Source organism: Patella vulgata, chromosome 5, assembly GCF_932274485.2.
Source record: "Patella vulgata chromosome 5, xgPatVulg1.2, whole genome shotgun sequence".
Classification (NCBI taxonomy): Eukaryota; Metazoa; Mollusca; class Gastropoda; family Patellidae; genus Patella; species Patella vulgata.
Window position 1 is genome coordinate 10,908,671 of NC_065883.2, and position 17,499 is coordinate 10,926,169.

The 17,499-nt window shown below is 35.8% G+C and overlaps 1 protein-coding gene across 6 annotated transcripts in view; it reads left to right on the forward strand.

Moving 5' to 3' along the window:
- Window positions 1-17,499, forward strand: part of LOC126821931 (alpha-mannosidase 2x) — a 164,111-nt gene that overhangs the window by 136,058 nt on the left and 10,554 nt on the right. The window contains exon 1 of one of the 6 annotated variants that reach the window (XM_050550571.2): window positions 9,208-9,337. The exons of the other annotated variants lie outside the window; for them this stretch is intronic. The gene's annotated coding sequence lies outside the window, so the exon portion shown is untranslated. Of the gene's footprint in view, window positions 1-9,207; window positions 9,338-17,499 lie in introns of those variants that run through there. 6 annotated transcript variants of the gene reach the window in all.

Sequence of the window (17,499 nt, forward strand, 5' to 3'; positions counted from 1 at the left end):
TAGTCCCACTTGCGACTCTACACGGACGCAGAATCCCTGCTACGATAATTTAACCTTATTTTAGGCCCTGCGATTCTATAGAATACAATTACTTCTTACAATGAGCTTATGAAGAGGCAGAGTTGTTTGAAAATATAATGAGGTTTAATGTCCTACTTTTCTGGGTGGACTGTTCTAATGAAAATGGGCTGTATCAATGTATTAATATGTAACAAGTTTTTTTTATAGCATACTTCCTGTCATAAATTATCAGGCTAACAGTTATTCTAACAAATAAAGATAACTCATTGTATTATGTTACACCAGAATGTTATTAACCATAATACAACCCGATATTACCCTGAGTATTTTTACTCCCCAATCGAGCCTCTTCTTATTACTAGCAAAATATTTATCATTTTTTGTCGACCAGACCCTTGAAATAGAAGGATATAGATATGGTTAACAAGACCTTAGAGAATTGTGGAATCACCAGAAGTATGTTTAAAGTTAATGATGTGAGCTTAGGACGATAACAGTATCTATTTGCTTCACTCCTCCCAATAAACATGTGTAAAACATTCGGCAGGCAGTAGTCGAAATGTCTTGCCCCCTTTCTGCACCCTTTATCTGCCACAATGACAGACAAGGGACACTTTATTCATTATCAATTTGAACACTCTTCTATTTTATTAGTTCTTGGTGCCAAAAACATATCTCTAGCTTCATATTTTCCTCTCAATCTTCAATTTGAAATGTATACAGTTATTAAATATAAGATATACCAAAATGCCATGTTACATGTACATTAGCTCATTTGTGTACGTGGAAATTACATGGATCTGTGGCCTTATTCATGAAATATTTTAAGAAAACTGAATGTTCATTGGCTGGGCACTAAAATTAAAGTGCAAATTTTAGCTCTTGACCAATGAAAATTCTTCTTTCTTAACCCCCCTCCCCCCCACATAGTTTATGTTGTCTTAAATAAAACTCCTAGTTTAGCAGTTGAAAGGGCTGTATTTAGTGGGAGGCCATTATAATTTTTTTCTCAAAAAAATGGCTCAATTCCTAAATATATTCAATATCAATTTTTTGTGTTCATTCTATATTTATAACTCTTTAATAAATTTTATCTTGGCGACCCTGACCCTCCCTTTTCACTGTTGATTCACGGACCCTGGTGACATTTCAGCCAGGGGCCCATTGCAAGCTTTATCTGGTCCTGGTTATACAGGTCAATATTTATACAGTGTATTAAAAAAAAAGGTCTGGAGGCTCTGACCTATAGTACTTTTTATCCAGTACTAATTGTGTGAATGTTGTGAATCAGGGTGAGATTGGGTAAAAAAACAATCAGTACTATGATTAAATGTCATCAATTATTCAGGTAATTACTGAATGGCTAAAATAGGACAAAATACATTTCCCCTTGTACTTACAAACACTCTTGTATATATATTGTCCAGTTTAATGAATTCCACTAAGACAATAACTGATTTCCTCTCTAGGAAATTCTTTATGTGTTATACTATAGTGTTAAATTACAGAGAGAGTTCCTTGGGTGCGATAGAAAAAGTTCCTCAGGATTTTTCAGCTTGGTTTGCTCTCGTCATTGCCGCAGGAAAATGTCTCTGGAAGTCCACACATGCATATGATTATTATTCTGGAGCATCTTCCTAAACCCAAAAATGTGTGATGATGCGAGACGCTTGAGACACATGTAATTCCAAATTATTAACAAAGATGTGGTGATCACTTTTGAAGAGACAAAATTTTTGACACCCTGTTTGTAGTTAAAATAGTCGAAGGGCAGTTATTGCACTAATTTGAAGAAAAGAAGACAGAACAACCTCTGTCCAGACAAGATTCTCTGCCTTACATATTGCACACATGAGCATAGAAATAAAAATGACCACATGTTAGTCTCAAAAAAGTTTTTTTTTCATTAGCCCAGTCGGTGCAGAATAGTAGGACATTAAACCCCATTTCATTGCTCAAAGTATTCTGTTGACAAAGTGCTAAGCTCATTTCTAGGAACAAAAGAATGTACACCTATATCTTTAAACATGATCAGTCCCAAGACTGACGAAAAGTACTTTAAAATGTTAAAATGTTATTAAACCAGTGTTAAAATCAGTTTGTATCAGCATACCTTTTATCTTTTCGTCATTTACGTGAAACAAAATAGTTCAGCTTTACGGTTGTGCTAATAAAAAAAAACACAACACAATTTATATAGAAAACAATCACTGGTTTATACACATTATTATAGCACGATGTTTCGACAAGTATTCTCTTATCGTTATCAAGTAGAAGTATCAAGTATAAACCAGTGATTGTATTCTATATAAATTGTGTTGTGTTTTTTTTTAATGTGCTCAATCACTAAATGCCACTCAAGGATTAGGTTGTGCTAATATTTTTGGATATAAACCTGTTTTCATGCGTACAAATTGTACCCTGAAATTTGCAATGTCAAAATGATAAAATTGTTAAATTGGCATGCAGTCGACATAACAGTGTTACGCCTTATTTTATGGCCCTTGACCTTACAAGTATTTACATGTAAATATGGCATGTGAGTAAAAACAAACAAGCTAGATATGTCTTCGAATATTAAATCCGTAATACGAGAAACAAATGTAATGTCATTTTAACTCGAAACGATAGGAGGTGCATATTTCCTGTGTCTTCAAATATTAAGTCAGTAATATGAGAAATAATTCTGATGTCATTTTAACTCGAAACGATAGGCAGTGCGTTTTTTCTGTGTTGTCAGACATGTTTCTTTGTTATGATATGATGTCATCCACATGGGAATTTCCTGCCGAAACTTGTTTTGAATTCTTATAATAGTTACTTTTTGTGCTACATGTGTCATAATCATGGCAAGAAATTGACGCCTTCATCCACTTCATCCATCTTGTAAAAATTCCTGTTTTCACTAACAACACTTGAATATTTGTTAAGAATTTGGCCTTCATGTTATTCAACAGAGTTGCTGGAATTGTAACAATATTGGCACCGATTCTCAGATTGTGATTCCTGCAATTACGTCTTCTCGTCTTCTCGTCAGATCAAACAAGTTGTAGGAAGCTGAGTTTTACCAAGTTTATTTATTGAGGAATTTTTTGGGAACATGATCTCCCGCGCGATTCAATGCCACCTTGTTATGGTCTGGGGTTTTCATGCTTGGTTGGCGTTGTGTCTGAGAGTCTGAAGAGATTTGGCACACCATGTGTTTTATTCCCAGGATGTAAAAACATCTAACATTGTAATGATTTGAAGTAATGTGTGAAATTTTTCACGTCTTCTGGAATTTTTTCAAGTGTATCATTTAATTGAGAAAGAGCAGAACTCTCAGTGCATGCTCCAGGCTATCAGATGTATCTTTCTCAAGTTTTTTGAATTTGAAAATTGACCTTTCTTGTTCAACAGATTTGTTGATAACTAGATCTGTGACAAGTTTCACAGCTGCTACAATTAACATCCTCTAGTCCTACGAATGGGACAAAAAATGGAGGACCAGTGTACACGTTGTCTTGCACGTAAAAAAACAACAGATAATTAAGAGAGAGAGAGAAATGGGGTTTAACGTCCACTTGATACAAACTAGGTCATTTCGGGACTAACATGTGGTTTAAATTTTATTTCAATAATTTGCTTGCGCGTAGGGGTCTTTAGCAGTGGGAGGAAACTGGAGGACCCGGAGAAAACCAACGAGGTTGGACAGGCAACCCTACCCCTTATCGCGTACAACCGGGGATTCGAAACCACGCCAGTTAACTCAATGACAGGCCTCATGATACAGCGCGCACGTGCTAACCATTCGGCCATCCAAACCCCCATTAGAATTAAGAGGAGGGTGAAGATTTATGGGTGGTTTTAAGAAAACATGGGAATAAAAGATATAAAATATGTCCAGTTGGTAAAGGGTTCATGATAAACATGAAAATAACTTCAGTCTAGTTGATGATGGTTCATTTAATATATGTCAGTATAAATTAAATAGGTTTATTTTACAGACTAGACTGTTTAATGATATTAACATATTTCTTATAGGCTTTCCATCTCTTATACAGGTGAAGGGGTTGGATGAATGAATAATTAGTGAGTGCGGGTTGTATCATAAGGGCTGTCATTGAGCCAACTGGCATGGTTTTGATTCCCTGATTGTACATGACAAGGAGTAGGGTCATCTGTAAAAGAATTATTGAGATAAAATTGAACTAAATGTTAGTCCCGATATGACCTAGTTTGTGTCGAGTGGATGTTAAACCCCATTTCTCTCTCTCTCTCTCTCTCTCTCTCCCTCTCTCTTATACAGGTGGGAACCATGGTGGCTCAGTGATTAAGGTACTTGCTCACTAACCTGGAGTACCAGGGTTCGATCTTGGCTGAGAAAGTTCCCCTGGATATTCCAGTGTGGTTTCCACATGTCAGTGGTACAGGACAGAGGGACTGGCTAGGACAGTGTCCAGTCATTCGGATAGGATGAAAAACCAAGGTCCTGTGTACAGGGTTGCTTGCATGTAAAACATGCTCTATAGCCGCTGTCTGGGCAAAATTTCCTTCTGTATGACGTACACCTGTCTTCATTAGCCCAGATGGTCGAGAAAAGTAGTATGTTAAACCCCATTTCATAATTCTTTATACTGTTAGAACAACTAGATTCTATAGGGTTCATATTCTACTCCAGAGGACCAAATTCCCCCAAAATATTCCAGATAGATGGGTTTTGATTCAGCTCAATTATTAATTGATCCTCAGAATCATGAGGTTCTTCAAATAATTGTTTCATAGTTCCAATAAGCACATGTCTTTAATGCTATCTACATGTAATTACATTTTAATTACCATCAGAACCCATGCTTCAGTCTTCATTAAGTAAATGACATTTTACACCAATCATCTTGTGTTTATTAGTTTCAAGGCAGTTTTCTCCAGGGTAGAGAGCACGAAAAGGCTTTCTGTATACATTTAGGGAAAAATATTTGTTTTTAATTGACAATTTTCAACTGAGTTGTTTTTCTGTAATTATAACAATGGATGAAGTATCAGACTGCTGTTAGGTAATTACATGTACATCATTAATGGACCCAGGGCTTATCAAAGGCATCCATTACCAGTTAATTAATCTCCCTTGGGGATTATTTAATTGTTCTAAACCAGGGACTACTCCATACTTGATTTGGTTATGTTACAGGGAGCCACAGTGGCTCAGTGAATAAGACGCTGGTTCACAGACCAGAAGGTTTGATCCCATTGTTGGCCAAGAATGATAAACCGTTCAAAATATCCTTTTTAAAGTCTGTACACATTATAGTAGTTGTGATTTTTGCTAATGAGATTGAGAGATTTTACTGTGTTAATAAATTTGTGTTTCAAGGAAATTTCTTTGATGTTTTGGGTTGTTTTTATTTTTATACAAGGGGGAGGGGGGGAATGGCTAATGGTTAGCAAGGGCGCACTGTATCATAAAGTCTGTCATTATGTCAACCGGCGTAGTTTCGATTCCCTGGTTGTATGTGACAAGGAGTAGGGTCGCCTGTCCAACCTCGTGGGTTTTCTCTGGGTCCTCCGGTTTCCTCCCACTGCTAAAGACCCCTACGCTCAAGCGAATTATGGAAATAAAATTGAACCATTTGTTAGTCTTGATATGACCTAGTTTGTGTCGAGTGGATGTTAAACCCCATTCCTCTCTCTCTCTCTCTCTCTTTTATTTCTATACAAGGGTGTCTGATGTTGATGAATGAGGTTTTTTTTGGGTTTTTTTTAACATCTGATACCACTTCTTACTTACTTGGGAAGCCCACATGGCTAAATATTTAATTTCCACCTTTGTTATAAATGCATCATTTTAATTATAAGACCAGATGGTATGTTGATGATATTAATTCTGACCAATACATCATAAAGTAGCCATTATTTTGACAAGCAACAGGAAAGGTAAGCCTGATCATCTGCTAGTGTGAAGGATAAATGTCATATCAAAGCCGAGAGATTTACTGAATTCTTGATATTATGGGTTGAGATCTGCAATATGTAGGTAGGAATACATATTTGAAGTCTTGTTTATTTTTCCGCTGCAAGTTTCGGTGTCGTTTTACGCTGTGTTTAATGTTATAATTGAAAGGTGAGTGAAGTGATGCAGTAAATGAATAGTGTCTAGTTTATAAACCATCTTTGATTTGACTCTTGTGTGTAGGGTTACTCAGCAGGGAGCATGAAGGGAGTAGAAGCATTGGTTTTATCCTTCTAATTCCATTTTTTAATTCAACTTTTTTGACCTTCTAATCCCACTTGCTTCATCCCTCAAATTCCATGGTCTTCATCTTTCTAATCCTTCTAATTCCACTGTTTTTATCCTTCTAATTCCACTGTCTTCAACCATCTAATTCCACTTTCTTCATCCTTCTAATTCCACTTTCTTCATCCGTCTAATTCCACTGTCTTCAACCATCTAATTCCACTTTCTATATCTTTCTAATTCCAACGTCTTCAACCAACTAATTCCACTTTCTTCATCCGTCTAATTCCACTGTCTTCAACCATCTAATTCCACTTTCTTCATCCTTCTAATTCCAACGTCTTCAACCAACTAATTCCACTTTCTTCATCCTTCTAATTCCACTTTCTTCAACCATCTAATTCCATTGTCTTCATCCATCTAATTCCACTATCTTCAACCATCTAATTCCACTTTCTTCATCCTTCTAATTCCATTTTCTTCATCCATCTAATTCCACTGTCTTTATCTGTCTAATTTCACTGTCTAAATCCTTCTAATTCCTCTGGAAGTCGCAATAGTTGAGCCCCCTCGATGGCTTCTTTTTTAAATGTAAAAAAAAAAATATGACAAATATTTCCTTGGAAGTGCTTGAAACATAAACCATTTAAATGGGAAAAAACATATCAATTTCTTATTTTTTTTTTTGATTGGCATTTAGTAATTGAACATATTTACACAAGGTACAATTTTATGGATACACAATTACTGAGTTTAATACTAAGCGACATTTTGACGAGGACACTCTTGTCTTTATCAAGCAATTGAAACAGGTATGTGAATAGTAGGCAAATATATATACAGAATATGCAACAAAGATAAGAATAAAAATGTCACCTTGTGTTAATTTTTTTTTTATCTGCATGTTTTAAGGTTCATGACAAGGTTTTCATAGACGAACGAGCTATACACATATCAATCAAGGCTTCTATTTCCTTTATTTGTGTTCCCAGCCATATCATTTGCATGTAAAAGGGGTTGGAATATTGTAGGGTAGAATAAATGAACACATTCCTGGCAGTAAAAGAATCGCTTAGATTTTGTAAACCATCTTTTTACTCAGTGTATCTACAGTGGCTAGTGAATAAACCTATGTTACTAAATGAATCACTAATCTCTTTCTCAATGTAAAAGACTCTGTGCATGTGAGAGGGCTGAAATCTTTTTACTCAGGGAATAAGATTCTATCTACTGTATAAGTGTGAGGGTTGGAATCAGGCTGTATAAATTAAATGAACACGTCTATAGCACTTGATAATCTGGACCAAAACATGTAAACACGCGGGTTAAACAACAGTCAGTGTATAAAACAAGATCTGTTAGAAATACGATCGGCAGAAATTTACTGATAAATTCCAAAAGTCAATTAGGCTATCAGACGACTCTCTTTAATGTTTACTTCTGAAAATTTCCTTGCGATCCTCTACTTTAAATAAAAAGATATATATCTTAGTTGTTTATATTCTTCAAAAATATGGGGATAAAAATGAAATGAAATGGGGTTTAACGTCCTACTGTTTTGCTTCGAACTAGGTTAATGAAGACGGGGCATACGCCATACAGTGTGCTATGAGGGAGTTTTGCCCGAACGGCAGCACTACGGCCTACTTTTATATCAAATTCCAACTGTCAAGGGATCTTTTACGTGCCAATGTGTACATGGGACCTCGTTTTTTTGTCTCATCCGAATGACTAGACATTTGTCCTTGTCAGGCCCTCCGTCCTGCATCACTGAAAAGGGGGGAACCACGCCGGAAAATCTGGGTGAACTTTCTCAGCCAATGCAGGGATTGAACACCCGACCTCCAGGCTAGCAGGCCAGCGTCTTACCCACTTAGCCACCGTGACCCCCTATTGGGATATAACATTCACTTAGAAAAATTATCATTAAAAAAACAAGATAACAGTTTGTGAATTGGTATAAATACTCATTTTCTTTTCGAAAGAAAATCTGTGTAAGTCCCTTGTTGGTATATTTGGCTAAATAGGTATCGTTTATTTTTGAGGGGGGTGAATAGCCGAATGGCTATCACGTGCACGCTGTATCATAAAGGGTGTCATTGAGTCAACTAGCGTTGTTTCGATTCCCCGGTTGTACGTGACAAGGAGTCACCTGTCCAACCTCGTAGGTGTTTTGTGTGGGTCCTCCGGTTCCCTCCCACTGCTAAAGATCCTAAGCGCAAGAGAATTATTGAAATAAAATTACTCCATATGTTAGTCCTGATATGACCTTGTTTGTGTTGAATGGACCTTAACCCCATTTCTCTCTCTCTTCACTTTTCAAACGGTCAAGTCAGTGTCTGATGATATGCAGGAAAAAATAAAGAAATTTGGGCTCCCAAACCTGATATCAGTATTTATATATAGTACAAAGAATCTCACTATATGTTTATCAATTTTCATAGCCTTATCAAAACAACTGTGAAACTTGCCTTTCAGTATTTTTGGTTAAATCAGTGTTTTGTGATATTTTGACAAAAATAGAGAAATTTGGGTATCCTGAACTTGGTTAGAATAAATGAATGAATGAATGAATGAATGAAATCAAATCCAATCCTGTTTAAGTCCTACTGTTCTGCTCCAAGTGGACTTTTGAAAACCGACATGTATGGAGTATGCTATGAGAGATATAGTTTGCTGGAACAGCAATTGAATTCCAACTGGCAAGTTTTCTTTTACGTGCTATGCCTCGATATATCAGTCCTGGTGGTTAAAAATACATGGCACGGTATAAAACTAATATTAACTCTCATCAAACAAATAGAACAAAATAGATATAGATATTAATATAATCAATCGGTAGCCAATACCTGGTATTATTGATTCATTACACTCTATCAAATATATCATTTATATAGCCACTGTCAATCATAGTTGTTAGAGTTTCTACTCATGGTATATACATCAGACTGGAGTATCAGAAGCTATATGCTACACTATTATACACCACACCACTGAGCTACTAGTACTTCAGTACAGCTTTGAACGCTGTCATGTTAACATCTATGGGACTAAGCTCTAGTGGATTTACTTTACTCTCTTGTTCTAGGATGCAGTTTTATTAATGTAAGTTTCTATGCAATTTTTGTACTTTTGTGGTTTTTCTTAAAAGAGTTTTTGTAGGATGCAGTTTTATTAAGTAAGTTTCTATGCAATTTTAGTACTTTTGTGGTATTTCTTGAAAGACTTATTGTGAAATAATTTTCTATATGTGATTCTTATGCTTGAAGAAATACTCATGACTTATTGTAGCATACTATCTTCATATAGGATGCAGTTTTATTACTATAAGTTTCTATACAAACTTTGTACTTTTGTAGTATTTTTGAGGACATTTTGTGAATTTATCATGATAGTTTGGCTCATGACTTTTTATGTAACATGCAGTTTTATTAACATAAGTTTCTAAAAATATTTTGTATTTTTGTCATATATTTTAAAGACTTTTTGTGAATTTAGTCCTATAAGATAGTTTTGCTTAAAGAGTTGCCCATGACTTGGGGTAACATAAATCTTTTCTTTGTGTAGAATGCAACTGTATTAATCTAAGTTTCTAAACAAACTTTTGTAGTATATTTTAAAAATGTTACATGTATGTGAATTTATTCCTATATGATAGGTTTGCTTGAAAAGATGCTCATGACTTGTGGTAGCATCAAATCTTTGTTATTGTAAGATTCTGAACAGACTTTGTAACTTTTTGATAGTTAGGCTTGAAGATTTGGAGTGGAATAAATTATGCCTTAAGGGCATCAAAATTTTCATGTTGGATAAAAATTTGTTAATGTAAATAAGGTAAATTTCTAAACAAACTGTGAACTTTTGTGGTAATTTTAGATACATTTTTATGAACTTATTTCCAATATGTTTCACTTGGGGTTGCATATAATATTGTTTCTGTTTTGAATACAACTTTACTAATGTAATAATAATTTTCCTCTTTCCTTTTGTCATTGTGCACAAACCCAATTTTGTGCACGTTAAACCCAATTCATTTCATTTCCTTTTGCCATTAGAGAGGTAGCAGAAGTTATTTATTTTTGCTTTGGTGTATTTTCGATCTGTTGACTTTTAAACATATGCTTTCCGCTTTTTAGAGCAATCTATATTAAAGTTTACAGCAGTTATAAGTCGATATTCCAGGTTAAAAAGTGAACATTAAAAACAATTATATAATTTATATTGTAGTTTTATTGCAGCTGTTGAGTGATATTTCATTTTGAAATATTATTGATCTGAATGAGTTGTTTTTAGTTTGTATTGTTTTAGAAAGTCAGAAATGAAATGAAATGAAATGGGGTTTAACGTCCTACTGTTCTGCTCCTATACTGGGCTAATGAAGACGGGCATACGCCATACAGTGTGCTATGAGGGAAATTTTGCCCGGGCAGCGGCACTATCGCCTACTCTTATATCGAATTCCAACTGCCAAGGGATCTTTTACGTGCATTCCAATGTATACACGGGACCTCGGTTTTTCGTCTCATCCGAAGGACTAGACAGCTGTCCTTGTCAGGCCCTCCGTCCTGCATCACTGACAAGGGGGAACCAAGCCGGAAAATCTGGATGAACTTTCTCAACCAATGCAGGGATCGAACACCCGACCTCCAGGCTAGCGAGCCAGCGTCTTACCCACTTAGCCACGTGATCCCCTTTAGAAAGTCAGCATGTTATAAAGGAATTGATTATTTCAGGTGTAGTATATAGTAAATACATTATATACTTAATCAACAAGTTGGAAAGGAATTTGGGGGGTTGGATGGCTGAATGTTTAGCGTGCGTGCGCTGTATCATAGAGTCTGTCATTGAGTCGACTGGCATGGTTTCGAATCCCTCGTTGTACGTGACAAGGAGTAGGGTCGCCTGTCCAACCTCGTGGGTTTTCTCTAGGTTCTCCGGTTTCCTCCCACTGCTAAAGACCCCTATGCGCAAGCGAATTATTGAAATAAAATTAAACCATATGTTTGTCCCGAATGACCTAGTTTGTGTCAAGTGGATGTTAAACCCCATTTCTCTCTCTCTGGAAAGGAATTAATGATTTCAGTATATAGTAAATACAATATAAACTTAATCAACAAATTAAATTGGAAAGGAATTAATGTTTCCAGATGTATGTAGTAAATGCAATAAAAAAACTTCATTAAATAAAGCACACTTCTAATCACCGTATGTTTCACCTGAAATATGTCAGGAGCCACAGTGACTCGTTGAGTAAGATGTTGGCTCACTGTAACGTTGATATTATTGACTAAGCAACAAATAACTGTTATAAATGAAAATATACGGCACTAATAGATCAAAGTCAGTTTATATACATAATGTGTATTAGTTTGTTAAAATTGTTAGTAATCAGGCAGTAGTCATTAAGTAGGTGTTTTGTCACTAAGGTGTTTTGTGACTATTGAATGATATACACCACTATTGGTTAGGTTTGTGTATTCAATAGTGATGGGTGTTATAAACAGTCACATTTTTTACAGCTAGTTACACACTTGCTAATTAATGACAATTGTATAATTTCTAACCACTTTCTATACATACTAAACATTAGTAGAATACTGACCACTTATATGATTTAATGACAAAATTTGTCATTACTAAAAGGCCTAATTTCTTAGTCAACGGTATCAGCTTACACGTGTCACTAACCAGGATGTTTTGGTTCAAGAAAGTTCCTATGGACTTTTCGGCGTGGTTTCTCTAGATGCTGTATGGGGCGGAAAACTGAGGTCTGATATGTATGTTGACGTTTGCGTAAAAGAGTAGTCAACAATTGGAATTTGATGAAGAGAAGGTGTAAACGCCACTGCCTGGGTAAAATTTCACTCATTGTACATTATATGGATTTTGCTCATCTTCGCCATTAACCCAGTTAGAAACATTGATAAAAGACAATCCTGTACCGAACAAAATGACAGTCATCAAAAGTATTGTGGCTGACAAAGTCTAAATTTGTGATTGACAATGTCTGGGAGGCCTACGTCCTTGCCAAGATTGTCAAGATTGACATATATGTAGAAAAAAGTGGTAAAACTTTTCATTCAATTCTGATGATATGTTTCATTAAACAGAATTCTTCTCTCTATGATCGCCTAAGGTGAAGCTAAGAGGTGACACAATGTCTGTGACCGGTGTTTTATTTCGAGTCTTTTCCAGTTTTGGTGACATGTCTCTTTAAACAGAATATCTCTGTGTGGCTGATCATAAGGTGCGAAGCTAAGGTGTGACTGACATTGTCTGTGACCGGTGTCTTATTTCCAGGTTTTTCCAGTTTTGGTGGTATGTCTCTTTAAACAGAATTTCTCTCGCTTTTTCTGATCACCTAGGTTAAGCTAAGGTGTAAAAGAGGGAGAAATAGATATTATTGACATAACTGACATTTTACAACATGTCTGCCCTAATTTCTCATTTGGTATTCATTCCAGACTGTTTAATAGTCTCTGGTACCAAGTACATAGAAATATCATTCTGGCAGCCCCGGGGGTAATGTTTAATGATGATGAAATGAAATGAAATGCGGTTTAATGTCTTAATGAGGAAGGGGGATAGAGTGACCGAATGGCTAACGCAAGCTTGTTGCATCATAAGGTATGTCATGATGCCTAGACCCCTACACGCAAGCAAATTATTGGAATAAGATTGAACTATATGTTAATCCAAAAATGACCTAGTTTGTGTTGAATGGAGTTAAACTCTCTCTATCTCTCTCTCTATCTCTCTCTCTCTCTATCTATCTCTCTCTTGTATGTCCAATATGCACTACATTACATTAAAGAGCATAAAGCTCGAACTTATTAATATATTCGACATTACAAACACCAATAATACATGTAGGTCCATTGCAATCAATTATGTAATGATAAACAATGGAACATTTAGAAATCAATCAGTAATGGACAAGTACTAATGATTCCTCCCTATCTATATCAGTCAAGCAGGAGCTTGTTTGAAGGTGGGGGAAAGGTTAGCACATGTGCGCTGTATCATAAGGCCTGTCATTGAGTCAACTGGCGTGGTTTCAAATCCCCAGTTGTACGTGACAAGGAGTAAGATCGCCTGCCCAACCTCGTGGATTTTTCTCCGGTTTCCTCCAAATGCTAAATAAAATTAAACCATATGTTAATCCAGAAATGACCTAGTTTGTGTCGAGTGGACATTAAACCCCATATCTCTCTCTCTCTCTCTCTCTCTCTCTCTCTATTTGGAGGTGCTGCAACTTCACAAAATATAGTTGTAGCAAATAATCCAAGTAGTAATCTCTAAGCAACACCCATGATAAAATATTTAGCTACTGCCAAGATGATCACAATTCCATGTTATATGGACTTTATTTTTACCACAAAACATGGTACTTCAACATTTCTCAAAGTTATTTTCAAAAGCACATTTTATATATTGAATGGTTAATTCTATTCGTTACGTATTACAAGGTAATACATTGTGTAAAAAAAAACAACATTTCTCTGGCAGATCCAATTAATAATGTAAAGCTACTTTTTTTGATGTAAGATATGTTTTAATTCATTTATACACAACAGTAAGAGCACTTGCTGTGTTGTGATTAGTTAATTGTGGTTAGTTTCTAGGTAGGAGTATATTGTATGATATATTGTATGTTTATTTAACGTGATATATCACATGTAAGCGGTGATATATACTGTGTAAACTGCGCTATAAATATATTTTATTTTTTTTAAAAAACAAAGAAATTGGAAGTACATGTATTATATAGATAGCTTGGCTCCGAGTCAATCAAGTATTAAGGTACAATGGGGGGGCTGTGAGGTCCTGTAGTCTGTGGAATGAAAGGTAAGTCAAGTATTATGGGGGGGGGGGGATTAGGGGCTGTAACCTGTGGAATGAGAGGTCAATCAAGTATTAAGGTACCATGGGGGGGGGGGCTGTTAGGGGCTGTAACCTGTGGAATGAGAGGTCAGTGAAAGTATTAAGGTACTGGGAGAGGGGGGACTGTGAGAGCCTGTGGAATAAGAGATCAATGAAGTATTAAGGTATCGGGGGGGGGGGGAAGAGTTTGGAGCTGTGAAGGCCAGTAGACTAAGGAATGAGAGGTCAATGAAGTATTAAGGTACCAGGTGAAGGGGGGGGAGGGGGGACTGTGAGGGCCTATTTTCTGTGGAATAAAAACACCTCTTTCATACTGTAGGTAGAATCTTTTGGAGAGGATATGGTTAAGAAAAAGGTTATAGATATATTTAATTTGTAAAAAAGATTAGACAATTTAGTTTGTGTTATTCATACAATTTTTCAGATCATTCTGAATTATATATACATTTAAGAACTTATTTTATTACATAGGTCGAATATCGACCATGTTGAGAGTGGTTTTGTATTTTAGGGAGCCACGGTGACTAAGTGAGTAAGACACGTTGGCTCACTAATCTAGAGGACCTGTCTCTATCCCAGTGTTGGCCGAGGAAGTTTATCAGGATTGTCTGGTGTGGGTTCCCCTTGTCAGAGACGCAGGATAGAGGGCCAGGCAAGGAATAATGTCTAGTCATTTGGATGGGCCGAAAAACTGAGTTCCTGTGTACACATTGCTGTGCATGTAAAAGAAGCCTTTGCAATTAGAATTCGATACGAGTAGGCGGTAGTATCGCTGTCAGGGCAAAATTTTCCTCATAGCAGACTATATAGCGTATGCCCGTTTTTTGGATGGGGAAAAAAATGAGTTCCTGTGTACACATTGGCGTGAACGTAAAAGAAGCCTTGGCAGTTTGAATTTGATATAAGAGTAGACGGTGTTGCTCTCTGGGGGCAAAATTTCCCTCATAGCACACTGTATGGCGTATGCCCGTCTTCATTAGCCCAGTTCGGAGCAAAATAGTAGGACATTAAACCCCAATTCATTTCATTTTCCCTGAAGTAAATTACCCAAAGTTTACATACACGCAGTTGACTTGTTATAAACTGTGGAATACTTTCATTGTAACCACTGTCCTTTTTTATGTAGCCAATTTAACTTAAATATCTGTGTCTGAATGGCATATCAGTCTTTTTATGGTTCATTCAATTTTAAATGGATATTTTTTTTTTTTAGTTTGACAAACTGTAGTCTACATCAATATTTGTGTCTATGAATTTAATAGTGTTGTCAGTTACATACATAAAAAAATTGTCTGTAATTTTGTTAGGATGTGTCATATACAGTATAGAGAATGACAGTAAAAACAAGTGAAGCCTGAATGATATTAACACCATGTAAATAACCTGTCGATTTCAATCATAGTTGATGTCATGTGTCTTATAACTATACACAATCACAACTGTCACACTGAACACCACATTTAGACACTTTAGAAATTGACATATTGATATTGATATTAATGTCATGTGTCATATTTCTATACCAAATACACATGAGGGGGTTGGATGGCTGAATGGTTAGCATGCGCGCGTTGTATCATAAAGTCTGTCATTGAGTCGACTGGCGTGGTTTCGAATCCCCGGTTATACGTGACGAGGAGTAGGTCGCCTGTCCAACCTCGTGGGTTTTCTCCGGGTCCTCCAGTTTCCTCCCACTGCTAAAGACCCCTATGCGCAAGCAAATTATTGAAATAAAATTAAACCATATGTTAGTCCCGAAATGACCTAGTTTGTGTCGAGTGGACGTTAAACCCCATTTCTCTCTCTCTCTCCCTTCGTTGATGGTGTAGGACTGAGGTTCTGGCATGGAACAGTGACTTAGTCATATGGATGGGACAAAAAACTGAGATCATGTATACACATTAACCAGGAAGTATCAGGTTTTATCCAAGTGTTGCCAAAGAGAAAATTCCACTAGATTTTCCAGCCTGGTTTCCCCTGTGAAAATACACACTGAAATTTCACTGAAATCTCACTGAAATTTCAGTGTGAGATTTGGTCAAAATATTATTGAAATTTCAGTGAGATTTTACTGAAATTTCAGTGAGATTTTACTGAAATTTCAGTGAGATTTTACTGAAATTTCAGTGAGATTTTACTGAAATTTCAATGAGATTTCAGTGAGATCTCAGTGAAATTTCAATAAAATTTTGACCAAATTTCTCAGTGAAATTTCAGTAAAATCTCACTGAAATTTCAGTAAAATCTCACTGAAATTTCAGTAAAATCTCACTGAAATTTCAATAATATTTTGACTAAATCTCTCACTGAAATCTCAGTGAGATTTCAGTAAAATCTCACTGAAATTTTACTGAAATCTCACTACTATTTCAAAGTCTTTATTAACATGCATTCTGAAAAAAAAACTCCAAACAATTGCAATATTACTATTATCCCTCAAATTTCTGTATTCCGTCTTCTAAATTTTCTTTTTCTTCTAGTGTTGTCCTTTTCTTCGATGATAATAAAAATATATGGCCTGAAATGACACAATCAAAATAATATTAAATAAAGATAGGCATGTGCCATGCAGTGTGCTTTTAGAGCATTCAGCTCAGCAGTTTCAAAATTATCCTGTCAAAAATAAAGCATATATAAATTTTGGGATAAATGTGCATCGGCTGTCACCAGTGGCAGGCATTTACTTCTGAATACACAAGGTTATAACACTGATAGTTTACTTTTAAAATATATTTTTTATTGGATCAGTAGACAGAACCGTTTTACCTTATTTTTTTCAAAACTAAACATAGCCAGGTCAAACAATTTGCATGACGAAATTTATTTACCAATACATAGCCCGATCTACTAGAATTTAAACAAATATACTCACCATGGCTGCTTTTGAAAATACGCCTTATCAGTACATCCATTTTATAATTAACTACTTCGAAATTTATCCATATAATCCAAAAATTTACGTGCACAAACAGTTCTATGACAAACACAACTGTATTATAAATTACGCGCCTATTTTCCAGGAATTTCAACATTTGATTACAAATTCGGAAGCGTTTAGCGAAACGGTGAAAAGAACTTAGGTTAATTAAGCCCGTTAATCTATTTAAATAGCGACACCGGTTTATCAATTTAGTAATTTAACATGCACGCGAGGTCATTTTGTTTGCATTAGAGTTTTATATAATTTACAACCATTACAGAATTAAAAATTTCTTCGTTTGTTTTCCATTCCAAATTTTTTAAAAACAGTGCCTGTAACTCGACACCCTTGGAATCACGGCATCATTGACATACATTGTTTACGCTAATCGGCAATGACCTCAAAATTTGAATTTAAAATGAGTTAGGTTTATTCTTTCTTGATTTCAAAACATGATTATATT